We start from the raw sequence: 24,781 nt of genomic DNA on the forward strand, positions 1-24,781 counted from the left end.
TACAACAGCGCACACAGAGCTACACGCTGTGCCATTGAGAGGACCTTTGGAATCCTAAAGAGCCGTTTTCGATGCCTCCATAAGAGTGGTGGAGCGCTACAGTACAGCCCTGAGACGTGTTGCAAAATAGTGGTTGCCTGTGCAATGCTACACAACATCGCTACCAAGAAAGGAACCCCAGTGGACCTGACAGACTCTGAATCATCAGATGAGGATGGACCAGCACCACATCGCGCTCCCGCAGGAGGTGCTGGTGCAGCTGCCGGACGTATGAGACGTGATGAGATTACCCAAAACTACTTCTAAGTGAGTAATGATGACACAATGAAACTGATTGGTGACTGACAGGGATTTTTATTTCTGTGTTATCAGGCATTGAGTGATCTCACGTTGTGACGTCAAAGTCCCTGCATGCACTTGTTTGTGTCACAGTGCAAAGAATAACAACAGACACTGAGTCTACATGGACTGTGTTGCATCACACATGGTCATTAGTCCCTTGTGTCCCTTCACCTCCTACGTGCACGGCCTGGTGCGCCTCGCTGTGTGCGCGCTGTGACCTCCCTTGACTCATCCTCCTCTGTGCTCTGTCGTGCACTCCTGCGTCTTTCCTGTGGTATTGGGGGAGTGATGCTGCTCCTGCTCGATTGTCCATCAGTGTCCGTGGCTGCAAGTGCACCTATGCCACCTGTGGCGGTTGCGCGCATCTGGTCCACCGCATGTGTGACCTGCACCAAGACACTGCCCACGTCCTGGCAGCAGTGGGCCATCTCGCGCTGCATGCCAACACATCTTCTGGCCAGCAGGGATGTGAAGGTTGTGTGGCGGTTCACAGCCCTTGTGTATAGGTCCAGCCGTGTGTGAAGGCGATGTCTGTCCCGGCGCCGCGCTGCCCTGTCCCTCGCTATCTCCCTGCACAGTCCCTCCAATGCACCAGTCATGGCCATTACTCCTGCGCGCAACTCGGTCATGTTGTGGTTATGTGCTGTCAGCTGCCGTTGTATTGACCTGATTCCCTTCACTTGCAGGCGCTGCTGCTTCAGCATGCTGCCCTCCAGGCCCGAGAACACCGTGTCCTCTTCAACAGGAGCAGTGCTGGTGGACGGCCGTTCCCTGCGTCTCATCCCTCTCCCTACTCTTGATTGTTCAGGGGACTGTGTTTGTTGCAGTCCTGCACGCTGCCTGTGCACTGGCTGTTGCTCCTCTGCTGTGTCTGGTGCCTGTGTCTCCAACAGTGGTAGTGGTGGGACAATTATGCGACGCCTGCATGGTGCTGTGTCGGCAGTTGTGGCTGCGCCCTGATCCTTCTGGCATGCCTGGTCCTCCATCTCAGCTGTTGGCTCACATTCAGCCTCACTATCCTGTGTTGGTGGTGGTGCTGTGGATTAAATGACACACATTAGTACTGTGTCCTGTGTGGTATTTGTCATGCATTAGTTTCAAGCAATAAAATCTCATGGGTACTATCGGTCTTTTTCTATCTCTGCATGATGGAGTCCTTCCTATTCCACCTGTCTGTGTCTCACTGGCACAGTTATCAGTGCATGTGACTACGTTTCCCATAATGCATTTCTGTGTGTGCTGTGTGACATTTACTGGAGTTGCAGTCAGGTTGCCTTTTGGGGGATGTGGGTGGTTTGGGGATGTAGCAGGGGGTTTTGCCATGCACCTTACCTTGTCTGGTGTCTGTGTGTTCTGAGCTGTCCAGGTCAGCCACTCCACTCACGCTCTCACGCTGCAGTGTGCCCTCCACCAGCTCCTCCAGGGGCGTCGGTTCGGTTGCAGTGGAAGGGCCCCCACCGTTTTTTTTTGCCTCTGCCAGTCTTGTTGCCACCCTCTCCTTTGACCTCTGCCGCATGTCATACCATCTTTTACGTAGGTCCTCCACACTGCGGTGTGTGACACCAATGGCATTGACTTTCTCTTGGATGTCACTCCAAATCTTGCGCTTTCTGGCCTCAGGTACTCTCAGGGAACTTTTCCCAAATAGGAGATCATGGTTGCTGGCCACCTCCTGTGTGAGGACCTCCAGCTCCCTCTCACTGAATTTCTGTTTCCTCTTCCTTGCTGGTTCCTCATGCTGCTTTTCAGTCCCCTGGGAATCCATTTGGCTGGTTTTCAAATGCAGAGCTGCACTGTTCTCCTCTCCACACAGGCTCTCAAACAGCTACTGGCTCACACACAGCTGCTGGCAATCAGGTGCAGCATGGGCAGTCACACTTCCTGGTTGTGATGTCATCATTCTGCACCTGAATTGCAGATTCCCAGATTTGCGATTCCTTAATAGCGTTTTCGCAATTAAGGAATCGCTATTAGGGTAATCGCAAAATAATTCTGCGAATTTTTGCTAATCGCTAATTAATCGCTAAAATCTACCTACATAGCTATTTGCGATTTGGAAAATGCGATTCGCGAAAAATCGCAATTTCCGATTCGCAAATTCCATTCTACCTACATATGGCCCTAAGTTCCACAAAGTATTCTTCCACAAGTTCGTGGGAGCTATCTTGTTCCAAATTGTCTATACATGAATCCAGAAATCGCCGTCAAAGTTCTTTCAGGTAATAAAAGGTTTTGCACTTACTTGTTGCTGGAAAGGGATACTGATCAGTCTAACCTTGTCCTCTTTCTCTTTTGCAGGTTGATTGCAGTGGGCAGAAGAGGGACTGAGGCAGGAAGGAGCCAGAAACCGGAAGAAGGAAGAGCCAGCAGTCACGCCCGTTGAAGCCAATGAAGGTCAGGAGAGAGCAGGAATGTCAGCGCCGAAGGATACGTCCTCAGGTAAGCAGGAGGTAGACGAGCACAAGCACTGGATGAGGCTCAGGGGCTGTCTTTTATAGACAGGACTGGGTGTGGTTCGAAGAGCTGGGTGTGGTTCAAAGAACTGGGTGTGGTTCTCACATGCCAGTGTGCAGAGCTTCTGTTATTATGCTAATGAGTAGAATTAACACCTGCTGCCCATGTTCTAGAAAGGGGTGAAGAGCTTCAGTTATTAAGCAAATGAGTTGAAGTAACACATGGCCTAGGGAGGGGTTTTCTAAATAAGCCTTGGTAAATGCAAGGTCCAATGTGCAATCAAACAGAAAAATACAAACTTGTGAATACATTAAGCAACATACACAGAAGCCTAGGGAGGGGGCTGAGATAACAAGAAAGGCTTTCAATAGTATGTTTAAAAGAGAGCTATTACTAAGACCACTAGTGCAATGAGAGGGGACATGCTCTTTGCTGTGCACAAACCCTAACAGTCGCCCTCCTCAAAGGCCCACCTACTGGACGGGGTTTCCCTGGATTTTTTAGATAAAACTGTCTAATCAACCGCGGGGCATGTACATCGGATGCTGGTTCCCATGAATTCTCAGTTTCGTCATAACCTTTCCATTCTACTAAATAAAACAGACGTCCCCGAATTCTTTTTGCGTCTTTTATGCTTTTCACGTCATATTCTAGATTTCCCTTAATTGGTATGGGTTGAGGTGGTGGTTCAGGTCGGGTTTTTGGGTTGTACGGCTTAAGCAAGGACACATGGAAAGTAGCATGTACTGGGTATTCTTTTGGTAAATCCAATTTTACTGTTACCGGGTTTACTATGGCAGTTTCACTAAAGGGTCCAATGAAACGTGGTTGCAGCTTTCGGGATCCCTCTATATTTAGGTTCTTTGTAGAGAGCCATACTTTGTCACCGATTTTATACATTGGGGCCTCAGATCTGTGTTTGTCTGCTTGTTTTTTCATGTTTTCTTTGTACTTTAATAAATGTTTCCTGGCCTTGTCTTGTATGTCACCTAATCTCGTTAGTCTATCTGTGACTGTAGGCAACAGGGAATCTTCTAACAAAATGGGTATAGCTCTTGGATGATACCCCTGCATGAAATAAAATGGTGAACAAAGTAGAGCTGCATGTTCAGTATTATTATAAACAAACTCTGCTACTGGGAGAGCTTCCAACCATTCACTAGAATAATCAGCCAATAAACAACGTAGCGTTTGAAGTAAGGTTTGGTTCAGTCGTTCAGTTTGTCCATCTGTTTCCGGATGGAAAGCAGTGGATAAAGCCACATCTATTTTCAGTTTTTTGCATATGGTTTTCCAAAATCTAGAGTTGAACTGGCTACCTCGGTCTGACACCACTTTACTTGACAAACCATGTAAATGCACAATTTCTCTTATAAAAATATCGGCAAATTCTGCCTCAGTTGGCAATTTCCGTAATGGTACAAAATGTGCCATTTTAGACAAAAAATCCACTATCACTAACACTGTTGTGAAGGATTTTACTAGTGGTAAACCTACAATAAAGTCTACACTCACAGTGTGCCAAGGTTGTTTGGGTGATGGCATTGGTATTAACAAACCGTCAGGGGCCTTATGAGAAGATTTATGCCTTGCACAAACTGGACAGGTAGTGACAAATTGCTTAATGTCCTTACTCATATTATCCCACCAAAAGTGTTTTCGCACATTTTCCAGAGTTTTTACCCAGCCAGGATGACCTGCCAACGGTGAGGCGTGATGCCAAATTATCACCTGTGTTTGTAATTCTGTGGTGGGCACTAACAGCATGTTGTCGTGATACAATAAACCTCGTTGTATTGTGTTAAGGGAATCCTTTAACCAATCTTGAGGTGCTATTTGCATGTGTGCATTATATAGATCTGTGATGAAATCCTTCTGTTGTACTGGTGCCAAAAGCTTTTGGGGAGGAATAATGGGTTCTCCTATTTTGTCTTGTTTCATGTCTGAGGTATGTCCGTATCTAGATAGCACATCAGATTGAATTTGTTGTGCACCTGGTCTATAGGTTATAAAGAAGTCGAAAGTACTAAAAAAATTTAACCAGCGCATCTGCCGTGAAGTTAGTGCTTTTAGTGATCCGAAAAACTGTAGGTTCTTATGGTCAGAAAAGATGGTAACAGGGTACTTAGCTCCCATTAAATGGTGCCTCCACTCCGAAAAGGCTACTTTGATAGCTAATAGTTCTCTTTCAGCCACAGTGTAATTTTGTTCAGCTGGTAATAACTTTTTGGAATAGAATGCTATAGGATGTAATTGGCCATCTAAAGCATTCCGTTGAGAGAGAACTCCTCCTAAAGCTACTTGTGAAGCATCCGCTTCAACAAAAAATGGCAAGTCAGGATCAGGATGTGTCAGAATTGGGGCTGAAGTGAACTTTTGTTTCAGGAGTTGAAAGGCGTGTGCTGCCTCATCAGACCAAAGAAATCATTGCCCTTTCCGCAACAAGGTGGTTATTGGGGCCGCAATGTCTGCAAAATGAGAAATAAATCTCCTATAAAAATTGGCGAAACCCAGAAATTTCTGAACATCTTTCACAGATGATGGTTCTGGCCAATCAGTGATAGCACTAATTTTCTTCACATCCATAGTTATTCCTTGAGGTGACAGGCAGTATCCTAAAAAGTCCACTTTGCTGACATTAAAAGTACATTTTTCTAATTTTGCAAAGAGATGATTTTCTTTTAACTTTGATAATACTGCACGAACATGTTGGGTATGTTCTTCTGGGTTCTTAGAGTAAATGAGGATGTCGTCTATGTATACTATGATACAAACGTCCAAGAATTCTTGTAGGACCTCATTTATAAAGAATTGAAAAGCCGCAGGGGCATTACACAACCCAAAGGGCATTACTGTGTACTCAAATAGACCAAACTTTGTTTTAAAAGCTGTCTTCCACTCATCCCCCTCTTTTATTCGGACCAGGTGGTAAGCTCCCCGCAGATCAAGTTTAGTGTATACAGTAAAATGTCTTAATTGATCCAACAACACGGGTATTAGCGGAAGAGGATATTTATTTTTTATTGTAGCCTTATTTAATCTTCTATAGTCGATACACGCGCGCAAAGATTTATCCGGCTTCGGGATAAAAAAAAGTGGAGATGACACTGGAGATGTGGAATGTCGGATGAACCCAGACAGCAGTAGGTCGTCTAGATAGGTTCTTAAATATTTGGTCTCTTCGTCAATCAAAGCATATACTCTGTTATTAGGTAAAGGGGCCCCTGGGTTAAGATCTATACGGCAGTCATATGACCGATGTGGGGGCAATACACTAGCCTTCACTGGGTCAAAAACGTCTTTAAAGTCAGAATATTCAAAAGGGAGACTTGGTTCATCTTGTGAAACACTAGCACAGTGTATTACCGTGCTTTGTTCTGTACCTGCTTCTTGATAGCAATTGGTTCTACAGAATGAGGAATCCAAAGTAACTGTTCGGTTCACCCAGTCAATTCTTGGGTTATGAGTTGTTAACCAGGGTACCCCGAGAATCAAGCCAAAATTAGGGGTATCTATTAGATCAAAGTTAATCATTTCTGTATGTCCGTTTTGACAGACCATGACAAGTGGACTTGTTTGTTTTGTGATTAATCCTGAGGTCAATTCTGACCCATCCACTGCACATACTGCTTCGGGACAAGGCTTTAAACAAATAGGAAGACCTAACGTTTTAGCTAACTTATTGTCCACAACATTTCCTGTTGCTCCTGAGTCCAGTAGGACAGGGAGAGAATGTCTAACTTGGGTAGTTACAATTAAAAAGATCTGAATTATGAAATGTCTAGGTATGTGTGGTACCATGAAGGCTGCAGAATTAGAGGTTTGAGTAGGATGCTTACTCGACCAAGTAACCTCCCCCCTTGTCGAGCTTAATCATTTCCCGACTCAGTTGAGGAGATAGAGGAAGCAGTACCCCTTCGTGAAGTTTTAGGTTTTACTGGACATTCTCTGGCAAAATGTCCTGCCTTGCCACAATATAAACATAATTGAAGTTTTCTCCTTCTTTCTTTTTCCTCTGACGTGAGTGGTCCTCTGAGTGTTCCTATTTCATAGGCTCAGGTTCAGGGAGTTTATTATCAAAACAACAGCTTTCAGGGCACAGAGTGTGAGGAGGCCATAGTACTTTGTATGAAATGTGTGCAGAGGTTGGGGCTATTTATAGCCTAATGAACTTGGTTAGGGAACGGCAAAAATCATATGCACTTGCAAAATGTACTCAGTGCACAGGGGTGCGGGTTATGTGGTCCCCACGAGGGAAACTGGCCTCAAACTTGGTGAGTGGGCAACTCAAGTTCAAGGAATGTAGGAACCCAACTTCTCTGTTGCTGGAGCCTTCGGAGTCTGCAGGAGCTCAGGATCAGCAGACTGGTCAGTTGCGTTACGGTTCCTGCGAATGCAGTGGGTGACTCCTTCACCCCAAGGGAGATCCTTCAGTTGTCCTTGATGCTCCACCGGTCCTGCACGGAACCTGTATGGTGCACAGGCACAGACAATGCTTTAGATGGAGAGGGAGATGAAGTGGGGCCCATTCGGAGTCCAGCGAAGTCCAGAGTGTCCAGACGGTTGAAGGTCAGTGGTTTCTTGATCAGAATCTTGTCCACGTCTAATCTAGGGTCCTACAGCCAGGTAAGCCCCCATGTACCCACGGGAGGCGGTTGGACAGATTCAGGGGACCCTCCCAGGGGAGGGTCAGGACAGTGGGGCTGATACTCCTATGCCCTTTGTCCAGTTTCGCACCAGAGCAGGAGCCAACGGACCCTGGACTGGTTTGAACTGGACTATGCATAGGGACATCAAGTGTGCCCTAGATGCAGGCTTTCAGGCACTTTGGAAGTGCACCCCCCAACCCCAATACACTAAATCCTGTCTGGAAGGTGGTCACACCTCCCTGTGACAGGATGCCTATTGTCCTGCCTTCCCCTGCTCGAGCTTGGCTCAGCAGCAGGAGGGCAGACATGTCCAAGCTGTGGGAACCACTACCGAACAGGTGTCTCTACGGGGCAGGACCCTTGGTGGCAGTGTGACTACAGGGCTACCCTACGTATAGAGGTCCCACATGGGGTTTATCCCCTCCTTAATTGGGATGGAGTGATTACATCATCAATCGTTAGATTTATAATAAGGAGCGGCTATCTGCCCTTACTGCATAGTAGTGTAGGGAATATCCCTTGTACTTTCTTAATCTTCCAAGGGGCGCACGCCCTGAAGAAAGTCCGTGCACCCTTTATGGGGCAACAAGGACAGAAACATGTTGGTAATAGGGTCCTAGGACCATAATATCCCTGGAAACCCTCTATTTTTGTTTTTACTATCAGTGCCAGACCCAAGAATAAAGGGAAACTGGGGTCTGACACCGATTCTTAATCTTTAACCCCCTGGCCAAATATCATATCAATAAGTGCTCCCCGAAATAATGGTTGAGCCCACCCTGACTTTTTGGCGTCGGGGTGTCCCGATGATGAAGCATGACACCACTAGGGTGTGTGAGGGAATATAATAACAAAAGGACTTGCTTCCTTTCCCACACTTATGTGGTGTTACACACTTCAGACAGGGTATACCATCGTTCTATTTTGTTTTAGTCAGCTACACATATTGTTTGCTGACTGGTCAACCACGGGAGTACTTATAGTGACATAGTGTTAACCCACGGGAGGGTGTACTCCCTCATAGAGTTCCTCTTGGCCCCTCGCCTAACTAGGAGTCCTTCCTTGTAGGGTATGTGAATCATGGGCAGACATGTGTCTCTGGTCGGCATCAACCATTTAGTGCTGCCCGGGTCGAGAGGGCTGGTACCAGGAAGACCAGTGACCCCATGAAGCTTGCTTCAGAAGGGTGGAATCATACTTCCCACACTGGTTACCGGTGTGGAGGTATGATTCCTAGGTGTTTGATACCAAACATAACATGTTTTGTTGCAGCCGTTTTTGAGATAGCATTTTACGCGAGCATATAATGCACCTCTACCTATATGTCTGGCTGTGTCACCGACAACCCGGGAGAATGGTCTCCGAGGGCTGCAAAGGGAATCTGCTCATGCAGGGGCACCCTCTCACATAAAACCTAGCACCCTGCCTTCAGCATTCTCAAGGCCTGCTAAAGGGGTGACATATTGATGAAGTTGAGCAGGAGTGTAGTACAGCTGATGCAGATATTTAAAGGGCACTAATCGTAGATTGCCATTCGCCGTCAGTTGTCCCGTTAGGTGGCAACTGTCTAACCAATCATCCTCAGACAGCGGTTCAGGCAGCACGGCATTCCACTTAGCCAACGCAGCTGCGCCCCCAGTTGGCATATCTCTCTGTGATGCCTGGTAAAGTCTAGTGACCAGCTTGGCTTTAGATGTAGTGGTATATAGGAGTTGTAGCACCTCAAGGGCCGGCGGTTCTGTAGGGAAGTGTGGATAGAGTGCACGCATAGTAGAGCGTAGCCTAGTGTAGACAAAAAGGTGCATGGCGGCGACATCGTCCCAGGCGCTTATGCTTTCTGGGGTTATGAATTGGCCTCCAGGGAACGCATCCTCCATTGTTGACAGCTCCATATCCTTGAGGGTCTTCAGTGTGCCAGTTTCCCTAGTGACTGAGAGTTCTGAGTGATGCAGTAGCGGCATGCTAGATGCGTACAACAGCAATTTTTGCGCTCGCTTACCAAGGTCGTGCCAGGCCCTAGATGTAGTTTGTACAGTATCGAATTCCCCTTTTTCAAATACTGTGTGCTTGTTTACTATCATGGCCTTGAGCGGTATGGGGTGCACGGCACCTGCCTCCACCACCACATGCTGAATGTATGCTGGGTCATGTTACCAGAAGTAGGCGTAGTGCGCCTGCACACAGAGATAGTAAAGATGGAAGTCTGGCACTGCGAAGCCACCTTGATCGTAAGGAAGGGTAACTACCTTACACTTAAGTCGAGGCTTTTTACCTCCCCAGGCTAGTGTGATCAAAAGGGAGCGCAGTCTATCAAAAAAGTGTCGCGTTAGGTATACAGGAATGTTCGAAAAAAGATACAAAAAACGCAGAAGAACCACCATTTTCATCAGCGCTATTCGATCCGCAAATGATAGGGGCAATTTAATCCAACGATTCACTTGTCCCTCAAGTCGTGTGATGGCAGTGCCAAAATTGGATTGTATGACAATCTACGGATCCCTGTGTAGCCATACTCCTAAGTATTTTACAGTGTCTGTACACCATGCTGGGGGGTATTCCATGTTGAATTGATGTGTACAGTCCATGAGGGGCAGCACAATCGATTTAGACCAGTTGATACCCAGGCCTGAGAAACATTCAAACCGGATATATTCCCATATAAGTTGTGTAAGAAATCTTGCCGGTTCGTGAACATACAACACCATGTCATCCGCATACATGGAAACTGCAAGCGGACGTTGCAAAAACCGCAAGGCCACTTGAGCATGGCGTTGTCTTAAAATACAGGCTAAAGGCTCTAGCACAAGAGCAAATAACAGTGACGACAGTGGGTAGCCCTGCTGCGTGCCCCGCTGGATAGGAATCTTCTCTGATAGCTGCCCATTGACTCTAACCCGTGCTACAGGATTGGTATATAACAATTTTATCCAATTAGTAAAAACAAATGGGACTCCCATGCGAAGCAGGAATGTGACCATATATGACCAGAATATCGAATCGACCACTTTTGCATCGTCGAGTAGCACTGCTACTGCCGGTAGTGTGGGCTCTAGCACATACATCTCTGCGAAAATCGTACGCAAATTATGTGATGTAGATCGGGTGGGAACAAATCCCGATTGGTCAGGGAGCACCATAACGGGAAGAAGTAGCTGCAGCCTGGTTGCTAATACTTTCGCTAATATTTTTAGATCCATATTTATTAGAGACAAGGGGCGATAAGAATCGCATCTATCTGGCGGCTTCTCAGGCTTTAAGAGCGTGACCACTAGTGCCTTGCGTAGGGTTGGTGGTAGACACTGGGTTTCGAATGCCTCCTCATATAACTGAAGGAGACATGGGGCCAATTGGTCGACATATTCTTTATAAAACTCGGCCGGCAACCCATCGGTACCCGCAGCTTTCCCAATAGGCAAAGCGGTAATAGCATCCCGCATTTCGCCCAATGTGAGCGGATGCATCAAAAAGTCTTGTTGCCTCCGCAGCACCCACACCAAAGCAACATCATCAAGATATTGCTCAAGCTCAGCAGCGTCTGCCATGGGTCGTTGAGCGTACATCCCGGCGTAATACTCCGTAAATGTATTCAGAATAGTCGGCGTGTCATAGTGTGTGCCATCATCAGCAGTGATCACCTGTATTGTGTATGCCCTAGTATGGGGTTCTAGTATGCGACTAGCTAATGTTCTACCTGGTCGGCCGCCTTCACCATAATAACGCGCTTTGTACCGGCGTGATACATGCTTTATCTCTTGATCAGCCACTTCGTTGTATTCTGTGATTTTCCCTTTAATGAGCGCCAGTGTAATGGGATCCGCTTGTTCGCCATATTTGCGCTCCAAGTCACCTAACTCACGCTCAAGCGCTGCCATGGAGCGACGCAGAGATTTTAAAACCCCGGCTTGAAGACCTATACATGTCCTCCGAATTGTCACTTTGAAGGCTTCCCACAGCTTCTCCATAGTTTGGACAGACCCAGTATTAAGTGAGAAATAGTCAGATATAGCCTTGCGTATCTCCTCTTTAAAGACCTGGTCCAGTAGAGAGGACAGTTGTAGTCGCCATTGAAAAGGAGGAGGAATGTGGGATGGTAGAATCATGTCAAGAACTACCGGAGAGTGGTCCGATAATGTTCGAGGTAAGTGTCTTAGCTGTGCAGTCCATGTACAGACTTTCTGCGTGCCCAGCCAGTAGTCTATGCGGGACCAGGACTGTTGTGCATATGAGTGACATGTACCTTCTTTAGTGTGTGGGTGCCTTAATCTCCAGATATCTGTGAGGCCCAATGACCACATCCCATCACGCACTGATACCGCAGCTCTTCGGGGAGGTGGGTCTCCCGCAGTCACCCGATCCATTGCAGGATCGAAAACCACAGTAAAATCACCCTCACAAACAAGTACTGCAAAAGATAGTTTGCAGAGTTTACACCATACTGCGTCAAAAAATGTGGGGTCGTCTGCATTAGGACCATATAGATTCACAATAGTCAGCCGCGTGTTGTAGAGCGTTCCCTGCACTATTATGCATCGCCCTTCTTCGTCTTCATCTACATGTGTCGGCAAAAATGGAACACCCTTCCTCACAAGAATCATGACTCCCTGCACATATGAGGAATATGAGGCAGCCAACCGCACCCCCGCCCATCTAGTGGCAATGTGCAAGACTGTCCGTTTGGTAAGATGTGTCTCCTGCAACAGGGCAATTTGAATATGATGCCGGTCAAAATAAGATAGCACCTGCCACACTTTCTTGGCATTATTAAGCCCTCTCACATTCCAGCTGATCCAGGAGATGGTAGAGCGTTTGGAATCAGCCATGTCTGTAAATTCTAGCTATGAAGTCTGCAGTACTGTTCGGTAGATATGAGTCAGATAGGTCAGTTCTTGTCAGCTTACCAATGCCATTACAATATAAAAGTGCTCCCCAACCACCCCTCCCACCCACTTCGGCACTGGAACCATGCCGTGAGTAGACCCCCCCATTGAACATAACAAAAAATAAGCAATATTATCCACAAATTGCATAACATGAGAAGAATTGAAAGAAACAGTAACCCCTTAAGGGCACCAAAAGGGGCCCAACCGAAAAACAGAACATTTTGGGGAATTGCCATACTGTGGGTCGCTAGTAGCCCACGGCACACCCGTATAAATAGGGTGGGTCGAGATAGGTAGAGATAGGCTAACCAGCCCATGGCCTACTGTCAATGAGCAGAGTCATACAGCAACGATCCCTCTTTAAGTCAATACCTGTTATGAAGTGCCCCTCCGAGCTGGAAACTAGTGTAACTTACAGTTAACCTGCAAACAAATCTTACCAAACTAGAAAGTCATGGAAATGTCTATCATATTGCAGGGGCTACTCCCCAATCAGAGATAAACCAAACATAGTATATGCAATAGCCCTGTGAGGCAGGACCGACATGTCAGTCAGGTACATTAATCAGCAAAGTCTCACGTGCTCATCCCTCAGAGTCAGAGTCCACACCCCTCTCACGTAGCGTCTCCTGCCGTTCAAGTCGCCGGGTATATTGAAGTGCTTCCTTCGGCGTCGTGAAAATACATGCCTTCCCATCATGTTGAATCCACAGGCGGGCAGGATGAAGCATATTGAATATGGAGAGCCTGCAATTTTTCCTTGACTGTTTGAAATTCTCGGCGAGCCTGCTGCACTGCGACGGTGAAGTCGGGAAAGAGTTCCACCTTCATCCCTTGGTAGTCGAGCTTTCCCTTTTCTCTAGCCAGACGGAGCACTGTGTCTCTGTCCCTATAGTTCAAGAGTCTGACAATTATAGTGCGCGGCGGGTTGCCAGGGACTGGACAAGCAGCTAATGAATAATGAGCCCTTTCAACTATGAGCACCTTTGAGAAGTGTTCTGCCCCCAGCAGTGTTGTGAGCAGCGTTTCGACGTACGTCTCCATGGGCCCAGTGTTAGTGGTTTCTGAGATACCAGTTATATGGAGGTTGTTTCTGCGGGAGCGGGCTTCTATGTCTTCGTTCTTCGCTTTGATTACCTCCAGTAGTTTCTCCATGCTAGCACATGATGCGCTGACGACCTCCACGCGATCTTCCGTGGTTGAGATGCGCTGCTGCGCCTCCACGATTTGTGAGCCATGTTTGTCGATCGTAGAGGTCATGGTGTCCATAGGTAGGTTGAGGTGATCGACTTTGGCGTCAATGGATTGCAAGCATCATACGTTCCAGTTTTGCAGTCGCACCAGCCTCAGGGTCAGGATCTGTATCCGAAGCGTTAGGCGTCTGAGATTTAGTATGCTTCCTAGCCTCGAAGTGCAACTTGCTCTGGTGTTTGTCCGTCCTCCCCATGATGAGACGCTTTTAGTCCCCAGAGTAGTGAGTAGGGATGCCACAGGGAGAGCAGAACACAGTGGATAGGTCCGCTCCAAGGCACATCAACAGCAGTGCATGCAGCTGTGGTCTAGCGCTATGTGCCCACCGCGTGCCAGCGAGTGTGCAAGATGTGGATCCCAGGAGCCAGCCACGTGTTCTATATGACCGTGTTAGTGGCAGATAGATCGCAGTGGTATTAGGCGTTGTTGCTACAGGGTATAGTTCGTAATTTGCGCGCGAGGTGGGTTGAGCCGCCAAAACACAATGCAGATTCCAGCTCCTGCAGTCACAAAGGTCCAGCCAGCAGCGGTCCGAGGCCATTAATGAGCATTGTGCAAGGACTACCCCATGCAGTGCAGACACTTGGTGATACTTGCAGCTGGCGCCGAAATCTGCGCTTATGTTGCAGCCAGAACGTAAAATAGCGTAAAACAGCACTCGCCGATCCAAACTTTCAGTCAGGGCGCTCTGCTTATGCTGTAGTTGTAGAAGCCGCTGCACGCCACTTAATTGAAGGCAGTGTGAAGAAAGACCCCCGCCGTCACCCCCAAAAAGGCCACGCTGCAGTCGCAGGCGCAGCTGCAGCCGGTGTCGAGGCCTCAAAGCGGGAGCTGCCGGTCAAGGATGTTCGGGAGTCACAGGCCGCACATAGTGGTGCTCCGAGTCCCCGGACGGCTGCAGTCCCGCAAATCACCAGCGCGGGACACAGCACTACAGCCGCAGCTACAGGTAGGGATTGCTCGGCAAGCGCCTCACCTCAGACCTACAGGGTCGCAAAATGGCAGCTGCCCAGCGCGTCCCAGGGATAGCAGGGCACAGCACAGAGCCGTCTCACAACGTGCCGAGGCCCAGGCAGCTGGTATGGATGTCAGCGTCTCCAGGCAGGTCACCTGTAGAGGAGTCAAAGCGCCAGGGAGAGGAGATCAGCAGCCCGCAACTCCCGGAGAAGCTATCTTGCAACGAGCATGGCTTGGCGAGGTTTGAGCTGTTAGAGGCGGCAGATTTCCAAATTAAAGATCTCAGAGCATTCCTCTGTGTTTCAGAAATGGTTACTGGTCGATTTCAGCCACGGACGGTGCCAGGTTGTGCGGATGATAGGTGGATAGTAATTTCGACCAGCAGAGCAGCCCTAAAGTGTGGCCATCTTGCTCCAGGCTCTCTAGCGCCCCCAACCCACGCAACCTTTCTCTGTAAAACAACTCAGATATTCCCAAACTTCCATCCATCCCAAAACACCTACACACACCCAATATGTGCTTAATGCCAACACAAATAATGCAGAAACTCACCCATCTCTACCTGACAGATTCCCAACAAGAAAGACACCATCCATGCAGTCACCAAATACACCACATTACTCACTCACCCATATATCATCTATTGCAGAATTTAAAGCCAAAAAACCAGACCCTCATACTCCACCACCACCTCTCATTGATATCCCTTACACTATCAACATATGGAAAAGAAAGCAACTCCACACGACTCTTCATAACCTCACATCCTAGTGTCTATCATGCAAAATGATATTATGCAAGGGCAATTCCTCTGTCCATCCCCTCAATTACAACCAGTCCCACCACCATACTCATTCTCCCGCAGCACAAAGTCAAACCACCTCCAAGCAACTTATTTTAACTTTCTACTAATGAATGCTCACTTTATATCCAATAACAAGTACCATATCTTCGTCCTATTGACTGACACAGAACCTGACTTTCTCTTCATAATGGAATCATGGCTGGGGAAGATATGCCACCTGTATTACATGAAGCTGTTCAACCAGGCTATCAAACTGTTATATATGCTTGAATAGGTAAAAGAGGAAGTGATTTAGCCGTCATAATTAAGGAAACGTGAGCTCTCCCTAAAGCTGAGATGAGCTCTCCCTAAAGATGAGGATTTTTCCGCACAGGTTTTTGAGACCCTCCTCGTCAGAGGAAACCCTCCCCCAAGCTTATCCTGTAATTTTCACCTTCTTTATAGACCACTACCTAGCAATGGAAAATTCCCAGATTCCTTCCTAGACACAGTTTCAAACATACTTATGAAATAATCAAACTTATGTGTTGGGCTTGGCCCTTTCTGCAGATTCATACCCAGGCTTTTTGCCTTTCTCCTCCTATTTCTTTGCTGAATTTGTTTTGTTGGTCTTAGGACTCTGCACGCTTTAAACCTGCTAACCAGTGCTAAAGTGCTTGTGCTCTCTCCTTAAAACATGTTAGATTGGCTCATATCCAATTGGCATATTTAATTTACTTGCACATCCCTGGTAAAGTGGCACTACCTGTGCCCAGGGCCTGTAAATTAAATACTACTATTGAGCCTGCAGCCCTTATTGACCCACCGACTTAAGTAGCACTTTAGACCATTCTAAGTCCTGCCATTGCTGCCTTTGTGTGTGCAGTTTTAAACTTCCATGTTGACCTGGTAAATTAAATCCTTTGCTAGGCCCAAATTTTCCTTTTTAATACATATGTGCCCTAGTGTAGACACTAGACGGCCCCAAGGGCAGGGTGCAATGTATTTTAAAAGAAGGACATTTACTTGTATGCTTTATATCTACTGGTAGTGAATGTTTCACTATTGCAAGGGTCACTTCTCCCATAGGATAATATTGGTGTTACCTTATTACATTTTATAAGTAAAATTTGTAAATGGGACCAGGTTCTCAGTTCACGTTTGGTAGTTATGGAATTCTAATGAAGAATCCTAAATATGGTGAGGTTGGATTTTAAAATATACTTTTGAAAATGCCACTTTTAGAATGTTATATCAATGACTCTTGGCAACCCAATACATCCTTGTAGGCTTGGGCGATAAATTTAAACAGCTAAAACTGCCTATAAGGGATTCATTCAAAAGATGTTTCACTTTAAATATTCAGTGTATCTTCGATAAAGTAACAACATATGACACCACAAAACAGTTAAATCAATACTTACATGATTACTTCAGTAAATATTTTACAGTAACCGGGTGTATCAAAAATCATTTGATTTATATTCAAAATGCAAAAAACAGGTGTTCAAAAGCAAACAATTCTCAAATACATTGATAACAGAAATCAAAAATGAATCAGAGATGGGAATGTACTAGTCATCGATGTATAAATACCCATCTCAACGTAATCAGAAATTGAGTCGATCGTAGACATAGGATTCAGAACTAAAAATAATTTAATTTAACAAAAACTAAAAAGAAGAATGGGTTATATGTTGATGTTTCGGTCTCTGTTGCAATGTCTCAATGAAACAATATTGAGGACATAGATGTATCTTGTAAGCTTCCTCGACACCTCTAGAATTACAATTTAAATTATGTACACGATTTATTAATTCAATAACAAATAATTCGAGACACTCGGAAAGTTAGTGATAAATTTGTGTTGATAAACTTCAGAACCACCAATTATTATGTAAAAGAAAAAAAGGATTTAGCGTTATAGTGTTTAGAGATAAGTGTATGCACTCAAATTTTAACAGGGATTGTACACCACCTAATCCCAGTGAGAAATCTGAGGAACCCCTACTGGTCGATACTTTTAAGGTCGACACAGTATATATCAAGAGGGTCTCTTCAACTGTACACTGAAGTAGACATATGTAAACAGAGACCTAAATGAAATTCAGTTTAAAAAAGGATCCATTCATTTTATTGAGGGAACAAATAATACTTACATAAATTCAAGATTACATGACCTCACATGAAGAGATTGAATTTTAGTGTGTTGCATGTTCCTGTGTGGGATATATAGGAAAGTTTATTGATTTTAAACATGTATTATCTTACAAAAGGATTGCATAATAACCAACATCATAATTCACCTATTATAAATGAGTTTTCTTTTTTTAAATTAGGCACATAGGTGAAAAAACTGATTATTACATATATTTTTCATGAATTTTTTTGAAAGGGGAAGAATTGCCTGTAATATTATTTTGGACCATAAAAAGGTGCTGCCAACCTTGTACATGAATAAACAGTTATGAATATAGTGATAACACCAAAATAATTTACTGAAAAAGGGGAAATTATTTTGATAATCATTATATTATCAGGACATATGAGGGCTCTCAGATCTTCTAGCATGTAACCACAAGTTTGATACACACAAGACAACAGTGACGCTCGAAAAGATGCAAAACTGCATGTAATCACGCCATTCACAATGGGCATGAAGGTGCTATTTATTAAGTGCTTGAAAATCAGAGAAGCTGAAGTCAGTAAGTTGACATAAGGCACAAAACAAACATCAAAACTTGCTTTGCACTCTTGCCTTAGCATTTGCCAAATGGTCCTGTTCAGCGTTCCAACAAACATTGGAAGCCAACTGCGGAAACGTGTGTATTTATGAATCGCGGTCCTGATGGGACTTTTGATGTCGGCCATCTTGAAATGTCAAAAGTTTAAACAAATCAATATTTGCTCAGAAAGGTGGGCACTATTACATCTCAATCCGGAATAAAACAAAGACCAGTGTTCTTGCTCCGAGGTATTCATGAGTCTATATATTTTGGTATTATTAGCGTAAGATGAACACTACTAGGCCAGTCCATGGGTCAAACAATGTTTACTTGAGATATAGTCACTTGATACCTGCAATACATTAACGCTGGTGGAACTGGAAATGTATGTGTTTATACATCACGGTCCTAGCAAAGCTCTAAATGTCGGCCATCTTGGAGTGTCTAAACTTCAAGCAAATAAATATTTGCTTCAAAGGTATGCACTATTGTATCTCAAACAATGTGCAAACCAGAAAACAAAATTCTAACTAAAAAGAATATATTTTACAGCTGTGCAAGTATGAGATAATCTCTTACGAAGCAGCCCAAGGACCGAACAATGTTTACTTGACACTCGGTAACTAGAACCGGTTGTTACAGGGACTGATGTCATTATTCTAAAGATGTTTCTAAACTGATTTGTCAATATAACCTAACCTATGCCGCACCAGTCTGGGAACTATACAAGGATACAGTGATATATATACAAAAGAAAGATCAACATTTTTACATGTTCACGAACTTCAGGGATGGACGCGATTCAGACAATTTGTCACGTTATCTGTAAAGATATTGGATGTGTATAATAGACTTAAAGATAAAAAAGCATACAGAAAAAAAGTTAGATCCAAGAATTCTTTCAAAAAAGAACATTATTATTAATATTAGTAAAGATGACATTTAGGGTACCAAGACAGATGGGAATTTGATAGCTGACCTTTTCGTCCATATACGGCAAATATTATAAACATGAACATACATTGTGTTAATCTTCATATCAATCATTATCTTCCAACACAGTGGAAGATATTGTTAAATTCTTCCAAAACAAAACAGCAAAAACACATACATGATAATCAAAATTGTTTAAAGAGCTATTTTCTATTTGATTCTCACAGGCTGTAAACTTAAGATTCATAACTGTACGAAGCTATATGATCAAAAAGACATGTAACTCAAGATACAGAATTCAGCAAATAAGGGCTAAAGTTTGTCATTCAACAGCAACATTTAAACCTTTTTGTACACTGTCCGTTCTACAACTCCAGTGATTTCCTCTGATGGTAAGCATACGGTCAATGTTGAATGATTTTATTGATGGTTTTTCTACGTCAATCATCCACCACTTCAATGTTACACTGAATCCTAGATTGGTGTTGCTCTATACGTTTCCATATTTATTGGATGGTTTTGCCTATACATCTTAGACCACATGGACATTCAATACAATATATTTGTGCTGCAGTTAGAGAAGTTTATATTTGGAAATTTTGACCATTAATCTTGCAACTTTTCATTGTTGTAGTGGTGCTACATGCAATACAATTATTCCATTTGCAATGCCCCACAACTGGAGTAAGTTGAAGCATTTGTTGAATAGTGGAAGGCTTAGGTTCTTCATAGGCTTGAACAAGTCTGTTGTTTAAGTTAGAGCCCCTTTTAAATGCAAACAATGATCTTTCTTGAAACTCTGGTATGTTACTATCTTCTTGATTTTATTTGATAGAGTGCCAAATTTAGTGGTACATACCAGACTTGATTGCGTTGGTCTAACTCTAATTTCAAGGAGAGCTGCTCTATTATTGTACAATACCCTTTTTAATGATCTTCTAAGGAGACTGGAGGGGTCCCCACAGGCCTTGAATTTTTATTTAGTTTGTTTGCCACTAGTAAATAGTCAGCATTTTAAAACAATTTTGACAAAGGTGCAAATATTGGCCAAAGGGCAATTATCTTTCAGCACCTGAGGATGCTGACTTTCACACTTTAACAGTGTGTTTCTGGCAGGTGGTTTGGTGAATAAAGTTGTATTCATTTTATTGTTCTCTGTCTTGATTGCGATATCAAGAAAATTCATTCTTACATTGTCATGTTGTATGGTGAATTTGATATTGGGATTTCATCCATTTGTCGCAGTCAAGAAGACTGTCAATATTGCCTTTCCAGATTAAGGAAATATGATCTATATATGACATCTGTTTACTTATATATGGTTGGGTCGGATTGTCAATACTTTCAATGAATTTTGTTTCAAAGTTAGATACATAGATATTGGCTATTTCTGGGGCAAAAACTGCTCCTTCGTGTGTTCATAAATTGATTTTCGAAGATGACATTTTTTTTTACATAATGACAATTCTGTACTTGCTAAATTAAAAGAAGTAGGGACATTATGAGGGCTGGTTATAGTGTCTAGAATATTTTCAAGTAAACAGAGGACTTCCTGTTGAGGTATTTTGGTTAAAGACTCTCTAGGTTATGCTAACAAGGAGTTCTTCAAGATGGTCAAATGGAAAGTTTTCATTGGTATGAATCACTGCTGTGGTATCTCTGATGTATGTCAGGTGGTTACCAGCGAGAGGTCCTATAAAAAAAAATCAGCGTATTGTGCTAAAGGTTTAAGAATCAAATTACAACCAGAAATATTGGGACAACCAGGGGTTATTGGTCAAATTTGTATGCACTTTTGGCAAGGTGTATATTGCCGGTACAAAAGGGTCACTATTGATAAGAAAAGCTGACTCTTTCTCTCTTAACCATCCTTCTTCAAAGCCTGGTTTGCTTAGAGTATAGATCTTTTTACTAAGTTCTGCCATGAGACTTTTAGAGAGTGGCGTATAGTGATAAGCAACACTTAGTTGTTGTAGTAATTCTTCCCTATAGTTGATTCTATCCCTCAGGACAATGCCCCCACCTTTGCCTTTGTCAGCAGGTTTCATGAATATATCAGACAGAGTCTGGAGATTTTGGAGAGCTTTCTGTTTATCATTCGATAGATTGAATTTTGTCATATGGGGTTGTTAAAAAGATTATCAATCTCAGTTATGATGGCATTTTAAAAAGTAACAATTTATTTTGGTATCATGGTATTTGTAGGATAAAAGGTGGAGGCATTGTGTGGTCCAGTGGTATCTTGCCTCTGGGTGGAGTCCTGCATTGAGGAAAAACTTTATAATCGTACCGTTCGCAAGAATCTATGGAGCTCTAGTTTGGTCTGAAATATATCATTTCTATGAGCCTGCATGAAAGATAATCGGATTCACAATCAATAAGTGTTTGTGAAGAAAGGTTAAAAATGGGTATTGTCAGGTTATGATTAACTATTCATAATATTGGTTCCGGGTTTGTCTCTGGCCTGGAGTATACTGGTTGCGAAGCCATCCTTGTCTGGCCCCCCGTGTTCTTCTCAGTGGACCTGAGCCTCTATGAGTCAATCCTAAATAAGCCAGATGAGAGGTGGATGGTTGATTATCATACTCTGCTGGATAGAATCTATTTGTTGCTTGATCACTGTCTGTCTCAGAACTGGTATCAGAAAAAGTAGTTCTTTTTATGGGATTAGAATCAGGACCAGACGTTTGATAAAACACTTTTCTCAAATAAGAATAAGTGCACTCTTTATTATACCTCTTTATATCCTTCTGAAGTTTGTCTGTCTTTTTGCTTATATTAAATTAGTCATTTCATTTCATTTCATAAAACTTTATTCGGTTTTACAGTGTGAAAACCATAAAAGTCACAATGTATATACACATCCCAAAGAAAAATACATTAAAAAAATGTACAGTCCATAGCCATAAAAGATTACAAATAAAATATGGCAGGTACAATAAGTACGTTTCTGTGCTAAAAATAGGGAACACATAAGAGGTATACCTTAAAACTATGAGTACCTCATCCCCCTGAAATAACTAATATTCCAGGCAGGCCCTGGTTCTCACCAAGGATTTCAAATAGCCTACAATGAAGATTATACAGTCTGGTTTCAACATCGGTAAATACAAAAGTGCTGGGCGAACCTGGTTAAAATTAAGCCTCTTTAAGAGGGGGAGTAAAAAATGTCTCCGAGGTACTTCATAGAATTTACAGAGGAACATAAAGTGTAGCAGGTCCTGTGGAGACAGGTTGTCGCAACCACAGGGTGCTAACACCTGTCCTCTGCTGCACCCTTTCGGAACGGCAATTAAAAGATGAAAAAAATCGAGACGAAACCTGGACAGTAAAAACCGCTCATAGGTGGTCAATGTTCCTAAAAGGTATGGCTCAGCCAATGGATGGGTTTTTAGGGTCAGATATTTACAGACACTTGGTTTACATAATTCCTGTTCATCTCTTTCTAGCTTCCTGGTGCAAATAAATGCTTTTTTAACCAGTTCCACATGCTTTTTTGTTATAGTTGACGGTTTTGAGAAAAGATCCGGGCGCCCCAACTCCGTAAAGCGACCTCTGACATACTGCAACCATGGGATTCTGGACATTTGTTCCAGGGTCATACAGTCTGTTAGGATCTGCTGGGTGAGCTTTAGCTCCTTGTTTGACCAGCACTTAAGCCAGAACACTAGGGGACGCAAGGCAATAATATCAGCTAAAAATGGGGCCCCCAGTTCTTCACGAGCTATTAGATTAGATAAACAGGTTGGCATTCCCAATAGGCGCTTTAAAAAGTTATTCTCTGCCACCTGCAGTGCATCAGTTGTGGTATACCCCCAGACTTCACTACCGTAACATGCGATTGACACTCCCTTAGCCTGATAGATTTTCAACAAGGCTGCAATTGGGCGCTTCCCCATCTTAGCAGCAAAGTTGAAAATGGCAGCAGTTGTTTGGATAAGCTCCCCCTTTTTCCTTAGAATAAGGGGCCCCCACTTCAAGCGATCATCCAACAGGACCCCCAGGTATGAAAAAACTGATGTTGTGGGGACCTTCGCAGAACCTACGGAAAAAGAATACTTTTTCGTGGGACGAGCCCCTACCTGCAAGACATAGGATTTTGCATTATTAATCGCTAAGTCACGGGACCCCATAAACTTCAAGAAAGCGTCTAGTAAAGATTGGAGTCCTCTAGCAGTTCTCGCTATCAGGACGGCGTCATCCGCATATAGGAGGACGGGGAGACCCCGGTGACCTACATGCGGGAAATCCGCCCCTGTGGCTACCAGGGCTCCTTCAACATCATTGATGTATAGGTTAAACAGGAAGGGGGCAAGAATACAGCCCTGCCTCACCCCTCTTTCAATATTAAATTCCTTGGAAACCCGGAGATCCTGTGCATATCTGATATTTGCCTTGGTATCCCTATGCAGATCCATTAGAAAGTCCACAATAGAGGCCTCCACCCCCATGGCCCTCATGGACTGCCACAATTTGACCCGGTTTACACAGTCAAACGCGGAAGATAGGTCCATGAAGGCCATGTAGATCGTACCTGGGCGGGCCAACGTGTACTTGCCAAGGATCAGGTAAAGGTTTAAACATTGGGCCACCGTCGACCTCCCCGCACGAAACCCATATTGGGTGTCGGCAAGGATATTATGCTCCTCTGCCCATAAAGATAGTCTTTGCAATAGTACCCCTCCCACCACCTTAACTACAGAGTCAATGAGAGAGATAGGTCGATAGCAGTGCGTACTGTTTCGATCCCCCTTTTTGAACACTGGCACGATGGTAGAGATGGCCCAGGCTTCGGGGCTACCATCCCTGGCCGCTGCATTCAATACAGCCGCCAGGATCGGGGCCCAGAAAGATGGATCCGATTTGTAAAGGTCCGGCGGAATTCCGTCTGCTCCAGGAGCTTTGTTACTGGTTAGGCCCGCAATTCCCGCCTCTACCTCTGGTAACTCAAAAAACAGATAGTCAGTGTTTGTTGCCCGGGGTAACTGGTTGTGATAACCCATGGAACCCTTAAACATAGATGAAAAGTGGGCCACCCATTGCTCTTCCGTGATATGGGAATCTAAGATGTTGCCTGTGTGTTCGGAAAACAGGGGTCTGTTGACGATGCCCCAAAACCGTATGCCATTCCTTAATGTGCTAGACTCTAGCAACTCCCTCCATGCCCCCTCCTTTAGAGCTCTCTTACAGGTTGCTAGAACCTGCTTGTATCCTGTACGGCATGCCCGTATGTATGGGGGGTTTCTTGGAACAACTTTCAGGGCCTTCTTTAGCTTACGTGCTGCCTGGGAGCAAGAGGAATCGAACCATCTTGGATTTGAATTAGATACCTTACAGGCTGGAGCCCTCAGAAGTTCCCCTACTTTGCGCGAAATATCTCTGAAAGCACAAAGAACATCCCTTGGTAGACTCTCCGGTTGGACATAAAGAGCAAGTTCAGCTGCACATGAGTTTCTCACCTTCCTGTGGAAAGCATCTGGGTCAATCTGGGACCATTTAAGGCGGCGCCCACCGTCTATAGGTCTCATGGTTCCCAGTACCCTTCCCCTGGATTTGCTGGACAGAAATACACCACAGAGGTATACACAAAGGGGATTGTGATCACTATAACCACTGTCCTTGATGGGAAACCTCTGAAAAAGGGACTGAGAGGAAGAAGAAATTAAAATATGGTCTATAAAAGATCCGGTACCTCTCCCTTTGAAGGTAGGAGTCAGGGTTTTACAATTTGGGGCAGATAGGGACATTAGTGTCTGTAAGTCAAATTCGTTGACTAGATTGTTTAATTCATCCCCCTGTTTTGAA

The sequence above is a fragment of the Triturus cristatus genome, chromosome 6 (assembly GCF_964204655.1).
Source record: "Triturus cristatus chromosome 6, aTriCri1.1, whole genome shotgun sequence".
In the NCBI taxonomy this organism is placed as follows: Eukaryota; Metazoa; Chordata; class Amphibia; order Caudata; family Salamandridae; genus Triturus; species Triturus cristatus.